This window comes from Drosophila virilis, chromosome 4, assembly GCF_030788295.1.
Source record: "Drosophila virilis strain 15010-1051.87 chromosome 4, Dvir_AGI_RSII-ME, whole genome shotgun sequence".
Classification (NCBI taxonomy): domain Eukaryota; kingdom Metazoa; phylum Arthropoda; class Insecta; order Diptera; family Drosophilidae; genus Drosophila; species Drosophila virilis.
Genome location: NC_091546.1, coordinates 16490127 through 16512094, shown reverse-complemented (window position 1 = coordinate 16512094; position 21968 = coordinate 16490127). Strand labels below are relative to the sequence as shown.

At 41.0% G+C, this 21968-nt stretch overlaps 1 long non-coding RNA gene across 3 annotated transcripts in view; it reads right to left on the bottom strand.

Annotated features, from left to right (window-relative positions):
* The window catches only part of LOC26531910 (uncharacterized), a 166564-nt gene that overhangs the window by 17732 nt on the left and 126864 nt on the right, over positions 1-21968 (bottom strand). For 2 of the 3 annotated variants that reach the window (XR_011416555.1, XR_001450149.3), the window contains exon 5: positions 21322-21428. This is a non-coding gene — a long non-coding RNA (uncharacterized lncRNA). Of the gene's footprint in view, positions 1-4445; positions 4543-21321; positions 21429-21968 lie in introns of all 3 variants that reach the window. The other variant, XR_011416556.1, reaches the window with a different exon arrangement.

Genomic DNA, 21968 nt, shown 5'->3' with positions numbered 1-21968 from the left:
CTGTATCTGTATCTGTATCTGTATCTGTATCTGTATCTGTATCTGTATCTGTATCTGTATCTGTATCTGTATCTGTATCTGTATCTGTATCTGTATCTGTATCTGTATCTGTATCTGTATCTGTATCTGTATCTGTATCTGTATCTGTATCTGTATCTGTATCTGTATCTGTATCTGTATCTGTATCTGTATCTGTATCTGTATCTGTATCTGTATCTGTATCTGTATCTGTATCTGTATCTGTATCTGTATCTGTATCTGTATCTGTATCTGTATCTGTATCTGTATCTGTATCTGTATCTGTATCTGTATCTGTATCTGTATCTGTATCTGTATCTGTATCTGTATCTGTATCTGTATCTGTATCTGTATCTTATCTGTATCTGTATCTGTATCTGTATCTGTATCTGTATCTGTATCTGTATCTGTATCTGTATCTGTATCTGTATCTTATCTGTATCTGTATCTGTATCTGTATCTGTATCTGTATCTGTATCTGTATCTGTATCTGTATCTGTATCTGTATCTGTATCTGTATCTGTATCTGTATCTATATCTGTATCTGTATCTGTATCTGCTGTTGTCGAAGTTTGGTTGGCGAAGGCGTCACTTGGCCACAATTGAAAAGATATTTTAGCGCATCTTTGTCTTTGTCTGTGGGTTTGAGGTCCAGGGCACTAAACGCTCTAATTATTTTCTAACTGTTGAGATTTAAATGTCTCTGAGGCGTTGCAGCAGCAGCCGCAGTTAAGTTGGAGCAGTAGAAGCAACAACAGCAGTAGAAGCAGAAAGCGCTTTATCTTCATTTGGGCATTAAGCCGCTTAGTGCAGTTGTCGTTGTCGTTGTTGTTGTTGTTTTAGTTGTCTGGTTGTCTGGTTGCCTGGTCGTGTGCTGTTTGTTGGTCTCCTAGCTGCCGACTTTGGCGTTCCGTCGTTCTGTCGCTGTATTGTTGTCTCTCGCTCTGTTTGCATTAAAACTGATTTCGCCGCTGCCGTTGCCAGCGTCCCAGTTGCCCCTGGCTTTTGCCTCCAGTTTGGGGCAATTATTCAAAGCGTCTAAATTAGGTAATTGCCCTTTAAAGAATCATGCTAATTATTTATGTTTATGTGTGCGTGCGAGCTGCGATTGTGCCCGCATCCAATTCCCGTTCCCATCCGCAATGCATTTCGGCTGCGTTGTCATCGTTGTCCCTGGCCGGGTCGGGTCGGCATGGGTCGGGCTGGGCCGGTCCTGAACCCGGTCCGTATTCTGGGACGGTCCGCGCTTGTTTGCGGCCTTGATTAATGAAGTCGTCCTGCGGCCGTCTCCCGGACCAAAGCAGCGACAAAAACAACAACAACAACACTAACATGGGTCAACAGGCGTGCGCCGACTACGAAGGCGCCACAGCCCCTCCCCACTTGCCCCGCTCCCCCTGAGTTGACTTGTTTTGTTTAGATTTATGTCAAATTGTCGGCGTTGTTGGAGTATAAGTGCGGGGGGTTTGGAAACGTGCGCGTCGCTGTCAATTTAGGCATTATATTATGAAAGTTATGGATATACAGATAAATTAAGATATGAGAGATGTAGTAGATGTTAATAAATAAATATATCTATAAATAAACATCTATATGTATTGTACTAATGTACAATAATATGATTAAGATATATTAACATATATAAAAAATATCTATTTATATACTTATATATATGATGCATATAAAAAATATTTATTCATATTTACATTTATTTATTCAAGCATCTACAAATACTATATACATTATGTACGTATGTATATGTAATATACGCATGATATTTGAATGTCTACTCAAGGGTAAGCTCATGCTAAATAATGCTAATACCTATACTTCCTTTGCAACACAATTGTTTAAGACCTAAATTAAATTTAAATTCACATTTCATTAAACACCTTAAAACATGATTAAAGGCTATGCAGCTCAATTCGAATATCTTGGGAATACAACAAAGCGTTTATGGAGACGACACACGACACAAATTGATAAATAAAGTGCTCTCAAGAAAGCGAATTCAAGAAGTGGCCAATAGATATGGGTTTTGTGTGACTTAATAAATATTTAAAAATACATCAATAAAACTATCTGCAACAAAATGAAAGAAACATTTTGTTAAGCGTGACTTGGTAATTGTTAATTGATCAGTGTATCAATTAAAAACCATCTGCACTTATAGCCAGGTATTTTTAATAACAAATATAAAGGCATTATAAATAAATGCTGCAACACTTTTCACTTGGACAAGCCTGTTGTAAGTATAAATGTAACATAATTGATTTTATTTCGAGCGGAAGCTGCATTCCAGCGGGTCTGCTGCATTCAGGCCTTTAATTTCCTATGATTTATGCGTAACTGGCTTTCAGGCTTCGCTTCGTTTAAGTAACTTCCAATGTAGCCTGTCCAGCTGCGACGACATGGACATGTACACCTGTCCCGGGGCACATCCTGTGCGAAATGCAACTGAGAAGGAATATAACAAAAAAAAAGGAAAAAAAAAAAAAACAAGACACACACTCGACCAAAAGATACAGACACCAAAATTCAGGTTTAACTAGACTTTGGCTTGCCACAAAGACTTGAGCCGGACAGAAACAGGCGACGGGCAGCGACCGCCGGACGACGAATGTAGGGAGCTGGGAATAGGGTCTCGTCGCAAGGGAAACACCTGAAATACAGGTGAGCCCTGCATTTGCTTCTGGGCATGCTGAAGTAGCGCCCAAAGTATTTAGAGAACTGTCGGTGCGGTGCCGGGGCTATTAAATGTCAATGGATTTCTGCATGAATGAGTTGTGTATCTCCTCTGGGCATAGAGTCGTGGCATGGCCAGAGTACCGCGTGCCCCACCAAATGTACGCTGCGTGGCGGGTCTTGGCTCTCGTTTGTGCTCGTGTTCGTGTTCGTAGTTTGGTTCTGGTACCTTTTGCCCATTTGAACATTTGATGTTTACTGGCGCACGTAGTTTCATTTAAATTTCAATTGCCAAAAATAAATCTCTCTCGCCGCCTTGGCAAGTGCTTTGCGTCTCTGCCACCCCCTGGGGAGTTGCCGGCGGGGAGGCCCATCGCAATGCATAAGAATTTAATTTGCAACGCATTCAAACATAATTTTTTCCTTTTTTTTTTTTTATAGAGTTTATTGAAATATGTGCATGTGTGCTGGGCCTCAGACTCAGGCTCAGGCTCAGGACCAGATTCGCCCACTACGACTCGCCGCATTCAGTTCCTGTTAATTAAAATGTACAGCAGCAGTCGAGGCCCACGACGTGCCCCTGAAATGCCGGCCATAATTTTTCAAGAGCCTACCCAAAACTCCAACTAGAAGTATCTACGCCCACAGCTGCTGGCCACAGCTGGGAGCTCATTATGTAATTCAGGCAGCGATGAGGCTTATCATAGTAGTTGCTCCGGCTGTAGCGTTAAATCTTCAACTAAATATTAAACGTCGCCGCGCTCACTCTCTCCTCTAGCGACAACATAAAAGCGTCAGCTTTCCACTCTTATGCCACTCATTGTTTGGGGTTGCAAGGCTTTGGCTTCAACACTTGTCTGGTAATAAACGCAGCCTCCTAATCCGCGCACAGTTGGAAATATTTTTCATTAGCATTAGGCGGCAATAGGCAGAAAAAAAAAAGTGGAAAAGCAAAGTAACAACAGTTGGCCATAAGCTTGCCACGTTTTCACGTGTCGGACTGCTAAATCTTTTGTGCCAGAGCTCGATAACGTTCTGACCCCGACTCCAGTGATTCCCAGCCCCCAATCTGCTAACTGCTAAACACATAAGTTCGCCACGTGTAGCTGAGTGTGCGTGCGTGTATGTGTGTGGTGGCCTTTATGGCTACGTGTTTGGCAAACGGAAGTGGCCACATAGCTATAGCTACAGATACAGCTACTTAAGTATCTATCTTATGTCTGTTTATGTATCTGTGGCTCACCTATGAGGCGTTGCCCTGTGATTTACACGCCGCAGTTTAACGCTTTAACGACTCCCATTAGAAACAATTGCGAGAAGTTTTAATTAAACTGTGCCACTCATTACATGCGTTGTCGTTCCCATTATTATTGTTCTTGCCTTTCTTGCCGCCAACAATAAGTATTCATAAGTGTAACCCAGCTGGGCGTCTCGTCGACGCGACGTCTGTCTTTAAAATTAGAAGTAATCGCGTATTTTTACGCTCCAATTGCTCATTTCCGTTTGTTACTTTTTTTTTTTCATTTTTATGTAAGAGAATTCGCTACCAGTCAAGCATAACGCATAACCCTCGAAGAGTTTAAAAAAACCAAAGTCTATCCAAAGTACAGAGAAGCTATTGGCGAAAGGCCGATTCAATTGTGGAAAGATTTATGACCCTTTTGGTTCGGTTACCTCTGAATACATTTAGTGCTGCTAAGTTCAGTTAGAATTTAAGCAAAAGTAAATGCAGTATCTCATACCTGAAAGGTTTTTCGCTCTATATGCATGGTCTAGTTTTTTATAACCAGTTAACCAGCTGGGCTGGCCAAGTCATGTTGGTTCTCAGCCAGGGACTTGCTGGAAAAAAGACATTTATCTTCATTGTAATTTTAAATACATAAATTTTGTAAGCCTGAACTTAAGTGTATTCACATTTTCTGATATCGCATTACTCTACAGAATTTAATAGATCCATTGTGAATATTTATTAATACAATTGTAAAAATAATTTTAATTGAAATAATTATAATAAATACAACTTGTAGCTGTGTGCTTCGCATTAATCTTGTGGATATTCCGACAAGGACGTTCCATTAATACACAAGAAATCGCAATGATATTCTTGTTTTATTTCTTCTTTTAACTAATCTTGGAATTATACAAAATCAGACTCTGCTTACATCATATACTGCGAGTTACCTGAGCTTGGCTTTTGCTAGATATTTTATTCATTAGTAGCCGCAACTTGTCGCCTCTTGTGCAACTTGAAGCAACATAACAAACATATTATGCCCATTTGTTTCGGAGCGCACAAAAACAGAAGCAACAACTGCTACGGCAACTGCTCTTGGCCGGCAACTGTGACAATCAACTGGGATATAAACTCCGCTGGGCAGCCAACGCCACATCCGCTACACCACATACCCCCACCCACCACACACACACACATATATATATATATACACCCAGTCGAGTGTCTCCGAGCAGGCCCCGCTCTGTGCTTAAGCTGCCGCGATACTTTTGACTTCCTCCGGCACACACACACAGAGAGAGAGAGAGAGTGAGTGGACATAGGCTGCCCAAGTGGGAGCTAGCTGTGGGTATCAACCAGGGGGTGGGGGTCCAACTGGGATATCCACACGCCACACAAAATTGCGGCTTTGCAGTGCAACAATGAGATACTTCAGAAAGAATTAGTTGCACTAAAAATTGCAAAAGTCTCACTGGACCCGGGTCGCATCGGGTTCAGGCTTCGTCGACTAGGGCTACTACTACTACTAGACCAGGATAGACTTTCACTGTTGTCGCTGTTGTTCATTCTCCCGTTCCTGTTGCTGCTGTTGTTGTTGTTGTCCCTGTGCTGTGCACTTTGTGGCACGCCGGGTGGTAGGTGGCAGGATACGGCAGCTGTAGCCGACAAGGGACACTGGATGACTGTTTTTAGCGGTTTTACCGAACATGTTTATAGTTTGACAAAAGAGTATATTAGCCCGATCATTAAGTTTGCAACACAATGCCCAAGCAAATCGGGTACTTGACTTTTTCAAATGAACAACTTATTTAGATAAGTAGCAATATATTGGTCAAAGCAAACATGGGTAATTAAAAAGTTGATATATAACTAACAGGAAACTAATATCTTTAACTAACTAAATATATTATTATTTCGGAAAATATATTTTCATTATAATAATTTAATATCATTTGTTAATTTAAGGCATCACTCAATGATAGAATATCGTAGAATGCGGAATTTATTTGGTGTCAATTTATTTTTCTTCTTATTGAAATAATTAAATCTGTTGAAACTGGCATATTAATTATTATTTCAGATAAAATTGTAATTATTATTGATTAAATTCTCAGCTTTGTTGTTGGTTTTTGCAAATTGAATATACATTAATTAAAAAATGGTTTTCATCATTTTTGTTTTTATTTCTGTTTACATTTAAGAGGAACTCGAAGAGGAACTCGCAACTGTGTAGAGTAACAACAATTTGGAAATTGAAGCATTGCTCAGCAGAAGATAGTTTTTGTTGTTTTTTCTTCTCTTTTTTTTTCCGGCTGAGCCGGAGCATGAGCTGGCATTAGAATAAAGGCAACGTTTTTACGCTTGCCGCTTGTTGTTCTTGTGATTGCTCTTGTGGCAGCTTGTTGTCCTTGTTGTTTTTGTTGCTGTCGTTGTTTTTGTTCTTGTCGTTGTTGTTGCCGCTTTACATAGTCGTTTAGCCCGGGCAAAAGTTGCAGACGCTCTTGCCGCAGTTCTTGTGGCCGTACTTTTTGAAGGCCAACGGCGTTTTTAATTCAGCTTTGGCTGTAGCTTCGCTTGCTGCATTTCTTTTTACGGGCTTTGCCGTTGTTGTTATCTAACATGTTTAATTCAAGGCGCGTCTGCTGGAATTAAAGCGCCGCTCAGCCGGAGCCCACAGGTCAACCATAACGAGATCTCTCCGTACCGTTGATAAATTGTCATGCTCCTGGTCCCAGCTACTCCAACTGGGGCGTCTCATCTCGTGCCGTCTCGTCTCGTCGCGACTCTTGCGATGCATGGCAAATTTAGCGTAAAATTTTTGTAGCAGAGCATGGAAGCGGGACGCCGTCAATGACAGTGATTACACCTACTATAATTCCCCTATTCCGATAGCTATTGCTATTCCGATGCCGATGACGATGTCGCAGCCAAAGTCGATGCTTTCTTCTTCTATTATTCAGTTTGCGCTCTGTTTCGCTCCGTCGCTGCAAAATTTTGCCTTTGAGTTACGAGTTTGGCTTACATAAAAGCCGCTCTGATTGCCGTAAATGATACAACATAATTATGAGTCGAGTCCCCTCCAAAACACAAATGAGCGATGTGTGGATCCAAACAAAGGCGCACAGTGTAGCTATGTGGCGCAGTGTGTGTCAAAGCAAACAAATATTAAGATACGGGCCAGGGTTTTAGTGGCTGGGGATAAATTATAGGCAAAGGTTCTGCCAATGGCCATTCAAAACTGGACCCGAAAAGTCACTCAAATTGCCGACAATGACAGAGCAAACTTTAAAATCTATGCTTATGTAACCCAAATCTTTGTACATAAATCTGTTCACATATATATGCATGCATATGTATGAGTGGGTGGGTGTTGGGAGCATACACGCTATGTTGACACACACAATCAAGCAATCAAAATCTAAAAACTTTATCCTCATTTATTTACGTGTGAGACCAAACAGTAAACGTCATAGAATCCCAGACATATGCAACATAGTTGTATATACACACACACACATGTGTGTGTATGTGTGTTTGCGTCTGTGGAGTGGAGTGGGTGTGGAGCACCCTGAAGGCATAATCAAACACAGCAGCGCACACTAATGCAGTTAACAAACTTGCGGAAATACAAGGCACACACATCCAAAACGTGCACATATAGAAATATGCGTGAAGGAGTCTTAAGTGCTGCTCACATACACATATGCACAAATACAAATGTACACATAGACACAATGATGATGATGTATTGTGTGAGATGTGAATGTGATTAAATTTCCATAGCAGCTCGTCTTTCATGCCAATTTTCCATTAGTGTTGCCTCTGCTCAGGCAGCTCCTGTTCGTCTGCCCTTGCCAGGATGCAGCCCAAAAACTCACACCCACTTAAAAGCACATCAACTAAAACACACACACACACACACACACTCATCAGAAACACACACAATGTGTAAGTGTGCGTGTGTGTGTGTGTGTGTGTGCGATGTTTGCCGTAAGCTTCGCGCGTCAAAACTGATGATGAATAGTTTGTTTGATGTTACTTTGACCCTCCTTGCGATCAGCAAAAATAACTCTGGGTGTGTGTCTGAGTGTGTGTGTGTGTAAAGGCTAGTCGGCAACCTGAATGAACACATTAGCGCATTTAAACGATAATCAGTGCAAAAATTTAAGATCAGAGCATAAGGATATTATGAATATAATGGAACGTGTGAGTAAATAAACTTATTATATCCTTATATCCTTCAGCTGCCTTACCTCAATTTTAAGCTCGTAGCTTGAAGAATAAAAAGGTATAAACACCAAGGTATTATCACCTGCAGACTTTCTTATCGACTCTTGATTTGCACGGCATTGTCCTCAGTTCGGATATTTAACCACTTGGGAATTTTATTGTCTAATAAGATTTGATTTATTTTAATTGAATATTTTATATTTCGATAATAGCAGGCGCAATTTGAGACCTCACATTCTAGTCTAGAATTCATTACAAATTTTAATTTCAATGCAACATACAAAAATTACAGTTTAATAAAATATCAATATTCTTGATCAAGAGGCTGTGAAACATCTTTAGCTATCAACACAAGATAGTGTTGATAAGAAAGGATTCATTAAGAAGGGATTGCATAAAGTATTCGAAATATTCGGAAATGTGACTTAGTTCCTGTTGCAGATCTTCTATTTATCGCAACATAAACATTTGTTTAGTTTTGAAGTATTTATTTAAAATTGATGCTAACATTTTCTACCGTATTGAAAATACCGAATTGACTTTGGCGTTTGAAGCTATATATGCCAAGTTCTGTGAACGAACCTCCCGAATGCCTTCGAACCTCTTTGTCTGGCGTTAAGCTGGCTTCTAATTGTGCGCTTCGAAACAATTAAATGCTTAACTCGGCAAAAGTCTGCGGTGCGCATTAAATCATCAGTCTGCTGTTAACTACAACCATTGCCACTCGGCTGTGGTGTCAACCTCATCTCCTTGGCGCTGCTGCAGTGCTCCATCAGCGCCATGCAAAATAATTTACATAAGCAGCGACCGCAAACTGCAGCTCCCCGAGTTGAACGAGATGGATGGGGCGTTGAGGTGGGATGGTGAGCGCGACACAGGCGCCCGGGGATGCCAAATTAAAGCCAAGCCCCAAACCCGAAAAACCCATGCAGGCAAATCCCTCGACCGGGCTAACAACACAGCTAAACAAAAAACCGAAAACATGTCGGAAGGCAACTAATAGCCTTTCGACTGACCGATGCCCTGTAATTGTGTATAAATATGTTCACCAATCATTTTGTATTTAAAATAAAAACTATTTTCGGTGGCTGACTGATCAGTCCGATCATCAAGCATTTTAAAAAATATTGTCGAGTATTTTGTTTTTAAGAGATAGTTTAAATAAACTTCCCACACAAACGTGGAAGATGGGTGAAACACACTATCAGATTTGTTTATTTTATTTTTTTGGCGTAGTGAAAAGTAACAGAAGCTGGATATATATTTGGTAAGTTTACTGCTTCTGACTCATAACAACTATAAATGAATAGCACACCTTTTCCGGCAATGTCTGGCATACAGGGTACTCAAAATCTATAGGTTTGTTCTTCTGCGACTCTAAGGTTTTAAAAGTTTTTTTTTGTTCATATTTTTCGTTGGTGGTTTGGCTTGTTTTGTTTGGATTTTCGTGCATTCACTTGCGGAATTTTTGTGTTGTTGACTCGGCGACGCATATGAATGTATCCCGGTCTCTCATGGAGTGCTCCTCCAGTTCTGGTATGGCATGGCATGGAATGAGTGTGCATATGTGTTGGCGCATACATAAACAATGGCAACAACAAGAGGACCAAAGCATCCCAACCCACAAACGCACACATAACAATGACAAAGAACGCATTTTGTGGAGCCGTTGCCGCGCTCGTCCTCAACCTCTCCTCTCCTCTCCACGACTATACTCCATTCGGCATTTCTGTGCCCTTGGTTGTTCCCGTAGTGGTGGCCGTTCCTGGCTGGTTTATTATGCAAAAGTTATGCAAAGATAAGCAAAACTATGAGCAACGACAGCAGCTTGCTTCCAAAAATAGTATGAAACCCTGTCCCATATCCTGGCTGCATAAAGTATTTCACATCATGACCAAAAGACAAGCGCTGACGGTCGGAGGACTTTGCTCTGGGTTACCAGTTCCCAGTTAGCAGTTAGCAGTTAGCAGCTCGCAGTCAGCAGTTGGCAGTTAGCAGCAACTGTTTTTTGGGAAAGCGGACAGCTGTTCGGTTCGGTTCGGGTTCGGTTTGGGCGGTTACCGTCCGTCGTTCAAGTTAATTGTGCGGCCAAATGCAAAAATCAACTTTTTTACAAGTTTTTTCTTTTAGACCGTCGCGTCGAAGCTGGCAACTCGTCGGCACCTCGTGAACGAAATGGACACTTAAACTCTAATCGAAAAACTTTTGCCCATATACAAGTCACTTTAAAATGCGCTTAATTTGATCAGCGTGCGGCGATTGTCGAACTCAGAACTCAGGACTCGAGCGCACTCTAGACAGATTAACATAATTAAGTTCGAGATGGGCACGGCACAGTCGGACATGGGATAAGGACCTGGCACCCAGACCAAGACCCAGCCCAGACCCAGTTATAAAGTTGTTACTGCCATTGACTACAATTGGTTTTTCTGTTTATTCTCCAAAATGCTCTTGAAATGGTTATATGGATACCCTCAAAAAATGATTATGACCGCCAGATAGCAGATGGAGAGATACGCAAAAGGTGTATAGCTTCGGGTTGCCAAAGTAAATTAATAGAACAGATCTGGGAATTTAATGTGCCCGCCGAAAACTTTACTACTTTGCGTAAATCACTGTACTTTTGGATATAATTAACTTATAATTAAGTCCAAATATTTCTTTTAACTGAAGTTACATATTATAGAAGCTTGTTTTGCCATCCTCGATGGCCGAGTTGTTCGAATAACCAAAGTTACTTAAGCAACCTTAAGATCATGGAGTTGAAGGGCTGAAGGACAAGGTATCCAGCGGCATTTTAAAGTCATTTTTATAGTTTGTCCGCATTTCTGTCTACATGTCTATCTGCATCTCTGCCTGTCTGTCATTAAGTCAATCTATTTGTCTGATTTCCAGTCCAAGATCCAGGCGTAATGTAATGTTTTTATTATTTTATAGAGTATTTTATAGTCGAATTAGCTTGATATATTTTCAATACAGATATATATATATATATATATATGAGTTCAGTTTTCTGTAGCTGCTGTTTGTGACAACAGATCGAGTGTGCAGTTTTTGGAGAGTGTGTGAAAGTCAAGTGGGCACTTTAGCTCGCCCCGCACACACACAAAGAGAAGCACACTCACAGACAATTTGACAGCGTTTTGCGGTAGCAGTTGCCACTTGACGCGCCCTGCACCTTGCCACATCTTCATCCACAACCAGACACTCACATATGGCGCCGAAAAACGGAGTCCTCTACCAGAATTTGGCTGAGAGCTACTAAAAGAAAAAACAACGTGGTTGGCGCAATTCAAAATTAAGCAGCCACTTTATCAAAATGTTGTTTCAATAAAACGTCATTGTGCCCCACTGCGATATCGGATATCCTGAACTCGAAACGCAAGCCCCTAGTCAAAACCCATTGGCAGCTTTAATTGTCAACATCTGTGGCTGACATGCAAATGCAAAAGGTTCTCGAGTACCGACATCGGCCCGGTTTGATGAAGCATACTCGCTTGGCACTTATTACATTGGCATCTGCGTATGGTTTTGTCATTTATTGATGCAAATTTTCGTCACGCCTTTTGGCTTTTTTCTGGCTGATGCTGTTGTTGTTTTTTTCTCTCTCGGGTTCTTTGTTGGTAATTTTGGTGGATTTCAAGGGGTACAACAGCACTTAATTGACGTCTATGTCGAACACAAGTGCGCCGTAGCGCTGATTAGGGTTGCCATTGCCATTGCCATTGGCTTATTGCCGTATGACGCTGGGTCCTTGGCGGAGGTGGGGTCCCTGTCATTGTTATCGCCGTCAAAAGTTTGCCTGCGCAACCTTTTTCAATGGCTGTCGCTGTTATTTGAAGCATATTTTGTGGCATTGAGCAATATGTTGTCATCTTTTTAAGCGGATTTTTTTTTTGATTGGACACACAATTGAGTTGACATTAATAGCTACTTGAAAGTATCAGCGTTGGCAGCAAATGCCAAACAATTCCAACGATAACGATAACCAATCAATCGCTTCTCTCAGTTCTCCAAAAACTGAGAGTAAACTGATCAACAAGCGAAAAAAACTTAACAACTGTATAATTACCAAGCAATGTAAAATTTAAGGAGCCCAATTAAACTCCTAATTTTTATCGCCCTAATCATGCAACATCATCATTAGCATACAGCGAGACGCGCCGCTTTTACAAAGCAGAATGGATAAGAATGAAAGAAAACATGTAAAAGGTTCAAGGTTGTTCGACTGTTAGATATCCTACATCCATTATCTAACACTATTCCACTTCATTACATACTTTCACTTACTCCCCTCGCTATGAATGTTTGATTTTTAATTAGTTTCATGTAAATTGTAGGTAAAGTATGTTCTCAAGAGGAGACATCTTCTGCATTCATTCAATCGAACATTTCAGCCAATTCATGTTTACGGGGCATAAGAACAAGTCTGTTGAAACAATTCTAACTTGAGTGGAAATTAGAATAAAATACACGAATGCTACACGCAAGCAAATGCCTTTATCCTGTTTCGGTCACACTCCAGCATTGCATGTACAGTTTATTGGATTTCCAGTTGCGAACTTAATGTGTTAGTGTTATCGCATACTTGATAAGCCCCGGAGCGAGGGCTGTGGTGTCAAAAGTCCAGGTGTGCTGCAGATGTTGCTTGCGGTTGCACTGGTAAGCGAGATAAATATGCAGAGAAAGAGACAGACAGAGAGAATTAGAAACAGAGCAACGGAGAGAGATTCAACCTGTTGTTAGGCAAGCCGTTAAATATGCAAACATTGAGTCAAATATAGAGCAATAGCAAGAGAGGGGGAGAGACGGAATGCCCGTTTAAATCGGCTATCGATAATTATCGCTTAATATAATTTAATTTATCAGAAATGTGTGCAACAAATCAAGTTATAATATAAAATATTAATTGGATGCAGGGATGCAATAAACTTTCATTTGTTTTAAATGCTATTTACAGATACACTAATAATGACAAATTCTCTGCACAGTATTTCATGAATAGGTTTATGGCAATAATATTGTGTTCTATAAGTCCATATATGAGCTATTTTATTTTATGCGAATGTCAAGATTAATATTAATTTTATTTGTTATTAAATAGAAACATATATAATGAGAGCGTCTCTCTCTCTCTCTCTTTCTATTGTCATTAAGTCCTATATAACATATATATATATAATGTTGAATAATTATATGCCAAATTGATCAAGAGGCCAAACCACGAACAAATAGACAAATCGGGCGAGATTTGACAGATTTATAGGAGTGGCAAATTTTGATCGATGTCTCTTTAGGATAATAGCGGGCATACCCGAACTTTCCCCGTAGTACGGTTAACATAAATTTATATTAGGACTGCTTTCTATTCGCTTGTTTTTTAAGGGTATCGAGTGTAATATATTTGGCATATCTCAGCTAGCAATCATATTAAACTGCACTAAATATGCGCATAAGCAATTACATGAATGATTTGCTTCATGAATATCTCTGGTGGCATTCTTTCAGTTATTAGAGATTTATTTTGGCTTTTACCTTCTTAGAACTCATGTTCTCATGAGCTTTTCTTGTCTGTTGCATCAGTGGGCGTAGCTTGTCTTTTGCTAATGTTGCCAGCTACGCTCCGTGTACATTCCAGCAGCATCAGCATCATCATCATCATCATCATCATCATCGGCAGCAGCAGCAGCATTATCATCGTTGTCGTCTTCATCTTGACTTCAAGCCCAGATACTGTGGGCGTCTGCAGGAGTGGCACTTTTTCATGCTGCTGCGACTGTGTGATCTACTTGGCAATGGCAAGAGATGCATCTACTATAGCCGCATCAACTCCAACTTAGCTAGCTGCCTATCTGAGGTGGGCGTTCTCTGGAATTTCTTGCTCCACTCTGGGCGCACCTCTTGTTCCAATTGCATTCACAGTCGCCGTGTGCCCTGGCAATTCAGTTTGCTGTCGCTTTATTTTTATTTAATTAACTTCATTGCAATGCCTTGGCAGGCAGGCAGGCTGGCAGGCAACCTGCTTGAATCTTTGGTACGTCCCGGTTTGTCACTCTTTGGCCTGGGCCTGGGCTGCCTCCCTGCCTCTCTGCCCACATGCAAAGCTCTTGCCAAGCTACATGCAAGCTCTGCCGGTTGTTGCCTGTCGCAGTCGTCGTCGTTTCAGCACCTTGACAATGACTTATTGTCGCAACTTGGTTGAGGGACGCAACCAGGGCGAGAGACAGTAACAGAGACAGAGCCAAGCCTGGACAGCACTGGCTGGGACAGAAGAGTACAGGCCACGACAGGCCAGGACAGGACAGGCCAGGCCAAACAAGTCAGCGTCAGCTCATCTTAGTTCATTGGCAATTCTTTTGCAAAGTGGCCTTTCTTGTTGGTCCAGGCAACGTGGGCTGATTTTGCTGTTGCTTGTGTTGCGCTCATGTGGGCCCTCTTCGGATTTAAATCAATTTATTTCGTCCAAGTTGAAGTTAAAACTGAATTTGAACTTGTTGTTGCAGCAGCTAATGCTGCTGTTGTTTCTGTTTGCCGAAAGTCAAGCGAAGGTCACTCAGCCTCAGCCTCAGCTTCCTGTGGGCAATGCCAATGCACATCCTGTCTGGTGTTCATAACGCTGCAAGCATTTAAGTGTATTCCAGGGAGCGGTAATTATAATAACTAACCAACCAGCCAGCCTGCCAGCACAGAAAGCCAAACCCAAACTCGAACCCCGGCCCAAACCTAAACTCAATACCAAACTCACTTTTCAGTCTCATTCTCAGTGTCAGGCGCAGTCTCTTTCTCAGTCTGAGTCTCAGTCTCCGTCTCAGTAGCTTCTATTTCGCAGAGCGCTCAATGAAAACCGCAAAGTCATCTCCGGTTTATTTACTGGCTAGCAAAAATAAAAGGCAAAAGCTGAAGCGAAGATGAGACTCGGCGTGTAGATATAAAAAAAAAAAAAACCAAAAACACAAAAACAAAAAAAAAATTGAAGCCGCATGAATTTCCAATTGTAAGCCTGCCTGGGCCCAGAGTGGCACAGAGAATTGAGCCAAGGTACAATACATAAAACAAAAGCGAAGCCAAAGTGACTCGAACGAGCTGTCCGGAGCGATACATCGAATTTAATTTCCTGTCAAAATCGAAGACGGTGTATCCCAGTTGTTGTTGTTGTTGTTGTTGCTGTTGCCGTTGCTGCTGTTGCTGTGGTGTGGGGCATTCAAGCGTTAAGAATCTGCCTGGTTGCGTTGCCCCAAGTTAATTTTGTGGCTTTAAGCCAGAGCTCGGTTAGTGCTTCATGTCGTCGAGTCCATTTCATGGAATTTCAATTTGAGACGAGGCAAAATTATGAATGAAATTTACTCGCAATTAACGGCCCAGCCTGTGCTGGCTAAACTTAAAGGTCCTATTCCGCAGCCCAGTTCTGTGCTAATGCATCTGCCATTGGCAACAACTGGCGCGCATGGCACGTGATCAAAAGTCTGGCAAAAACAAAAAAATAAAAACAAGAACAAAAAAATACTCGTATCGGCGATTATGTGACTTTTGACGGCAGTTGTGGAACTTGTTCCTCGGTTCAAGTTCAAGTCGGGGCCTAATGCGATGAACTGCTCGGCCTGCCAGTCGGCGAGTCCGTTAACCAGGACATATGGCGCTCTTATATATATACAAAAGTATATCTATATATACATTTGAGGCCAACTGACGCACAACGACCTTATTAAGCTGGCTGTTGACTCATATGCTCATATTTTTCATTTTTATTTATTTTTATTCTTTTCTTTTTTTTTTTGCATTCTATTTTAAAGGCATCGACATGGCTCGCAGCGAGAGCATGTCCAAATCCTTTGACTGGCCATTTTTATAGTCGCAGCCATGGCCATAACTTACTTGAAAAATCGTTGTAAAAAAATGCCGAAGGCTAACAAATGTGAGGGATATTTTCTTACACTTATAGCGCTTTGACAAACTGTACAGCAAAACGCATAAAAATAAATGGAAAACGTTTTCACATTGACGCAACATATGTAATTAATAGACTTAAGGCGTTGGCCCAATGCCCAATGCCCAAAATTCCACCCACCCCTTTCACATACAATATATACAATCAAAATCTGTACAGCAAGTGTGCCTAAGCCTGGCCACGCGGCGTATGATGAATGCGAGCTCGTAAAGCAGCAGCAGCAGCAGCAAAGTCTTGGAAACTAAGGTGTCTATTGTATTATTTAACGGGTTCCGTGCGACCATCCAATAGTCGATGCCGTGCCGAGAACTAACCATAAAATAGGCGACTCTCGCCCCGCAACGCACACACAAGTGCGACACATGTCCTTGTGCGGCTTTGACTCGGGCCCAGCCGAAAATAGCCAGGCAAGGCGTCCGTGCCTGCATCCCCCTCCCCACTCCACAACAAGTGTGTCACTGTCACACTCGACGATTTTGGAATGGCAACATTCAGCTATAAAAGGGTTTGTATACCCTACACCGGACTATTTATGCCCTTACTGTTCTTGTCAAATCTATCTGCAGATTAATTCTAAATGTTTGCGTCTTTTTTAAAAAGTTATTGAATATATAAAATAGGCACATGGTATATAGGCACATGCTATATATATAATAATATTATTAATAAATATAGAACAATTACGAACAATGCAAATGCATTTCCAATTTATAGAGTATCGCCTGAATTTGGCTCTATCGACTTCGCATTTCCGGCAGCTAACATGACAGATAGTTCGCAGCCGCTTTTCTCGTGGCTTACGCATCATACCCGTTCCCGATTATGGGCATACTACAACAACTAGTCAAACACATGCTGCCATAGAGAGTGGATGTGTGTGGGCCTGTTTTTGGGGCCCCACTAGTCGAGTGTTTGTTATCTGTCGCTTTTGCTGCTGTTAGCTGCTGCTGTTGTTGTTGGCTGGCAAGGACATGTTTGTAGGCTGCAGACTGTTTGGCTGGCAGCTGCGTGCACGCAAATAGAAAAGATACTCAAGGCACTCATTTGAACGAGACGAGGCACACACACGAAACTGTTACGTGATGAGTGAACGCGTCATGCGGGCCGAGCAGCCACAGCAACCGCAGCGTGCCGCACAGCTTGCCACACAGCGTGCTACACAACAACTGAAAACGGTTGAAAGCATCTAGCAAGCAGTTGGCCATACAAACAAAACAGCCATCAGTGGGCGTTTAAGCCAAGTCGCCTGATGCCCGCAACGAGATTTAAATAGAATCAAATTAGTGTGCCATTTGCATTTACTGGCTAGCAGCGCCCCGCTCATTTGGGATTGGGTTGCCAGCACCAATTTTACGGTGTAGGTTGTAGGGTGTAGGTTGTAGGGTTCACTGCCAGTTCAATGTACTACGCACTGTGTGTGCACTGTGCTGCATGAGGAATTGTTTGCTGTGCAGCTTAAATCGCTTACCGAAAACATAAATCCAAATACATATAGACAACAACGCGGACAAACAGACGGACAGACAGGTGGAGGACGACGGTCGTCGACGTTTCATTTGCCTTTGTCAACGGTTTTTGCCATTTAGTCAGGTGCACAAACACAAACAGGCAGACAAACAGACAGCCACACAGCCAGACGATGGGCCAGGTGAGTTTGAATCTGAGTTACAGACCAAAGCGCCCAGCACGGTGCACGGTGCACGTTGTACGGAGCACCATGTAGCGGCATTGACAGTTTGAGCTTAAAAATCCAATTAGTCTTTGATTTGCATACAAACATACAAAGCAACAGTAGACAAGATGGAAAGAGACAGCAGCCAGGGCAAGAGAGACGGGGAGAGAGAGAGAGAGAGAGAGACAGAGACAACGATGACAGACAAACAGACAGACAGAAAGTCGCAGCATTTCTTGCTAAATATTTTAAGACCTACATTCGGATTTGGATTCGGATTTGGCCAGGTTACAAAACAACTAAAGCTAGCGAGGGCAAACAGGAGCAGGAGATACGTGCGGCATCTTCAGCCCGCACCACAATAGACAATTGGATTTTTGCGGTTTCTAATCCAATTTATTTCGTCTTAAATACAAAAACCTGCTTGCCTGCTCGCTCGCTTGCTTGGCGTCCTTTGACTCTGTTCATTGTTGTTGTTTTTGTTGACTGTATGCTACAAAGTATCCTGTTTTCGGGTGCGGTTCAATGTAATTTAATGGCTGGCAACGGTCAGGCCACACACACAAACACACAGACACCCACACACACTCGAACATATATAAGCATTATACATTTACAGTAAGTCGCAAAGTTAAGCTCTCAAACACACACTCACATACACACGCACACGCACCCACACATAGAGCCTGAATCACCTGCTCACTCAAATCGTCGACGACAGCTCTCAGCAAACTAATTTAAATATTTCAGCAATTAAAGAGTCCAGGCAATTAAAATAAACCAAACACCCAAAGCGCCACCGCAACTCAAACTATAAACACAACAAAAGGGAACGGGAAATGGATTTTGCGGTTAGACCCTCAAAAAGTCGAAGTCCAGCTACACTATCAACCAAAACAAGGTTATCAAAATACAAAGAACTAAACATATGTGCTTAATTGTGTGATAAATGTTTAGATTATAAATACTATATTTTATGCGCTTTAAAAAAACGATAAATTAAATTCATTTGTTGTTAAACTAAATAGTTTTTCGAAGATTTTCTAGACTAAAGCGTGTCCGCTCAATAAGAATGTCAAATGGGAGGGTTGTCACTGTAATACTACACAAAACATGGATTATACAGTGTACTAGTTTTGTGCATCAATAAATAGTATACTGCGGAATGTTAAATACTTGTCAGGATATTTAGAGTTAATAAAGATGATACGCGCAAATACAAGATAAACATATTGCCATATTGAGTCAATTAATATAAAAACAAATGTGAAGAAAGGACTTTTAATCTTAGGTGTCATATAATATAACGAAGGAGAAAAAGTAATAAGCATAAAACATAGATTGAGAGCGCAAAGGCAAAGTTTTGCATATCGATAGCCATAATAATCGATAACATGACGTACATAATCAAACAAACACCGGACAGCTTCTTGTTGAGCTAATTAATGCAGCCATTATCGATATTGTCAAGCATTCGTTATACCCCTTTATCGCCAGGGTATAACAATCAACACCGTGTGACTAACAACCTGTATGCCACTTCCCCTATGCCACACACACACACACACAGCCGCACACACACAGCCGCACACACACACAAGCTGTTCTCGCCATTGGCCATCGCTCATTGTGTGTCCTGTGTGTGGTGTTTGTTGTGGACAACGTTCAATCAATGTCAACGTCGTTGTCATCCTGCCGCCTGATCCTGTTGCTGGCTGCTCGCTGTTGTTGTTTTTGCCATTGCTTTGATGGCGAACGCTGGCCAACCGTCTTCACATTTGCCTACCATAATTTTGATTTCAGCTAGGCGGCAGTTATTCCATCAGCGGCTATGCCTCGGATGCGGCTCTAGCTGGGCTTAGTTCCTCTCTCCTTTATGTACCCGCTTGCCATCCCGCTGCAAAAATTTGGCACAATGCTGAGCAATTGGCGTTCACTCAGCGATTACAGCTACATTGGAGGCTAGTTCGGGCCTCGATTGTGGCGGGAGCTTCGTGCCTCCGCAACTGTCAATATCACACGCAGCGCTGGACACATGACAGACACATTGACACATGGCGTACAAAGGCAAAGACACACACACATAGACAGACTGAGGGACAGAGACACAAAGCAACATATTCTCTTTCTGTCTAATGTCGTTTGCCTGTCTCTTTCTAGCCATGCATATGTGTATTTGTGTATGTGTGTATCTCCGTCGATGTATTAAGTGGAAACACCTTGTAAAATGGCTGACAGGTGTTAGAAGACTTTGCAAGATTTATGCGCTGACATTAACATGAATATGTATTAGTGTGACAGCACTGCAGCTATCCGAGTGTGTGTATGTGTACGTATGCTGGTCGCCCAGGCAGTTAAAGGATAACAGCGCATTAAGTTAAGCATTACAACAACGGCAACAATTCACAGAGTCTCACACGGAGACATGAACACGTGTGCTAGGACACGCTGTGGTTGCAACAATTAAAGTTTATTTGCTGCGCCCACACACACATACGCACACACGCACACACATTCTAGCATAGGGACACACGCACTTATTCAGACAGACAGGACGACGTAAACATGGCATTTGTGTATTTATAGTCGGTCCGGTCCGCCTTGCCACAAAATTAAATAAAAGCAAAAGTCAACAAGGAACATAGATTTGCTTGCCTGCCTGCGCTTTCTGGCAAGGTAAACAACAATACAACAGCAGCAACAATAACAACAACAACAGCAACACTTTGAAACAACATGTAAGCCATCATCGTTATAACGGACAACAGACCTAAAGAGACACCCGGCGGCCTCAACTGGACCTCGACTGACGACCTCTTTAGCTGCTCGCGATGGACGCGTGAGTTCCTATCTAGTCGTACAGCAGAAATACAAGCATGTGTGGTATACATAAAAAAAAATTAAATGTGCATAAAAATATATCATAAATCATATAATGCCAAATAGAGTTTCTAATATAAAACTCTCTAAGAGCATAGCAGAAGTTCGTGGCAATTATATTATCTAGTATATAGATAAGATCTAGTATATAGATAAGATCTAAGCACAGCATACACATTGTGTACATTTTATTATGAAAAAGAAGCTAAAGCAATATTCTAATAATACAATTTACAAACTCATCCAAAATATAGAGGTTACTGGGTACTTTTGCCTTTAGATTCCAAATAAACTGGGTAAATGGGTAAATGGGCTTGAAAACTCTCAAGATAGGAATAGGAGGAGTTGGAGACAGAGAGACAGAGGTAGAAATATGGAGAACGATATATATAAATATATAAGAGATAGAAAGAGAGAGAGATGGACACAGAAGTAAAGAGAGACGAAGAGTTTTTTCAACTAATCATATAAAAGTTAACATATTTCAGCCGTTTATCTAGTTAAATATATGTATTGTAATCAAATATATAGAAATCATTTAGATTTCTCTGCAGAGTATTTCTTTTAAAATTTGAAGGCATCAGTTTTTTCAAGTAATTCATATATATGAAAATTATGAATATGTTTAAGTTATTATGATCAACACAAATTACTTACTTGAATATGCTGTAAGATATGCGAAAATATAATTTTGATCCTTTTCCATACTATTTAAGATTAGATTTCTTTGGTTTTTTGAAGCAATCGATTGTGACTGGCAGTGTCTAAATATAAAAATAAACAGACAGCAAAATTATTAATTTGTTTAGATTAAAGACTTAAAATTAAAGCTAGTTAATTAAAGTAGCTCTTTATATATCAAATAAAAGGAACACGTAACGAATCTTAAGGCGAGACATTTGTTTGTTTTTTGTTGCATTGTTTTCAATATATTGAACATTTACGAACAATAGTAATTTATAATGCGCCCTAATATTTTACATTTTAAGCTAGGGTGTAAATAATGGTTCGGTTTAGAGTAATATAAGGTAAGGTGTTACTAGTTCATATAATCCATTCGGGTTTGATTCATGTAAAATACAAAAGAAGAGTTTCTGGCTCAAAATAATACGTTAAATAATAGGGTCTGTATTCAAAATTGTTTCAAAAAGTTACACAACGATATATTAAGATATGTATTTTATTTTCAAAATGTTATTATTTATTGTGCAATTATATTATTTCAAAATGTATGAGTTCGAATGTCTTTAATTTGGTTGTTGCAGCTATGAAAGGCTTCCATCTCTAGCTCGTGTGATTGTTGT